Below are 1350 nucleotides of genomic sequence, written 5' to 3'. Positions count from 1 at the left end.
CATGTTTTGGCCACACATAGCTGTTCTCAGGGCTTATTTCTGACTCTGCTCAGAATCACTCCAGGGTGAGTTCTGGACCCTATAAGGTGCCAGGGATTGATCCTGAGTTGCCTACACACAAAGCAAGCACCTTACCTGCTGTACTGTCACTGTGGGCCCCTGTCTTCTAGTTTTAGACCACACCCTTTCTTGCATGCAGACCATGACACTACCGAGATTAGCATTTGACTTCCAGGATCCCTTCCCTGCCTGCCATATCTATCATACAGACTAAATCTGGTTCTCTTTGATTATGAACACACCTGTTTCGTTTTCCACTGCCTGCCACCCACACAGCTGGCATAGATTTGGTGCTTAAAATGTTGAACTTGATGTTTTCATCCCCGAAAGAACTTGGCCATGGGCCACTGGCAACTGGGAGACTCGGTTGTAGATATTAACTTGGATGTGTTGTAATACTTCACTCTTGTGCCAGAAAACATGTTAGTCCCAGCATTGTCCAGACCAATCCTTATGTACAGAACAACCTGTGTGGGAAGAAACAGTGGTACTCAGTCCTATTGAATTAAGAATCATGTTCTAAACACTTGAACATCAATTGATCACGAATTCCTGGCTTCCCTGGATGAAGTCAGTGTTTGTGACTATAATCTTTTGTGTTGTTCGTGTGCTTTTAATGCCCACATACCCAGTAGAGACTCTATGTATGTTCTCTCTGCTCTTCTAGCATGACTTCCGTCAGTTCTGAGTGGAAATCCATTGGCATTGGATAGTCTTCCTCTGCCACCTGCATCTCCGGGATTCCAGAAGTATATTTCAATTACTCATGAACTCATTTGCTTTCCAATTAGATGACTTATGAATAGAACAGTAGTACAGTTATAGCACTAATTCTGGATTTCTATCCCCTGGAAAATACTAAGATCACTAATTGGATCTGACAGGATTTAGCAAACAACCTCTGGGAGGAGGAAACTGTTGTATAAATATTAATTATAAAGTCCTGGTGGTGCATGGATGGATGGACCTTTCTCAGCCCGACTTGGTGCCTGCAGCCTCTATGGCCTTGCAGGTCTGTAGGTATCAAGGTAATGACAGGGAAATGATCCACAGCAGTCAGATTCAGGAGACATCCAGCTTTATTACAAGGCCCTAACCGCCATGTGCAAATCTCACATGGCTTCCAAGCTAAACAGCCTCTCTGGACCCAAATTGTCTCTCTTCTCTACCTGTTCCATCTTCCTGCTACTTCTGTTTCTCCCTACCCCCAGGCAACCCCTTAAATTACCAACTACAGACCACCACTCCCCAAGCTATGGGAAGGTCTCTCGTTCCAGGTGAGATAGGCAG

This window comes from Suncus etruscus, chromosome 19 (assembly GCF_024139225.1).
Source record: "Suncus etruscus isolate mSunEtr1 chromosome 19, mSunEtr1.pri.cur, whole genome shotgun sequence".
Lineage (NCBI taxonomy): Eukaryota > Metazoa > Chordata > Mammalia > Eulipotyphla > Soricidae > Suncus > Suncus etruscus.
The sequence above is the reverse complement of the archived record's forward strand: the minus strand, read 5'-3'. Positions refer to the sequence as shown.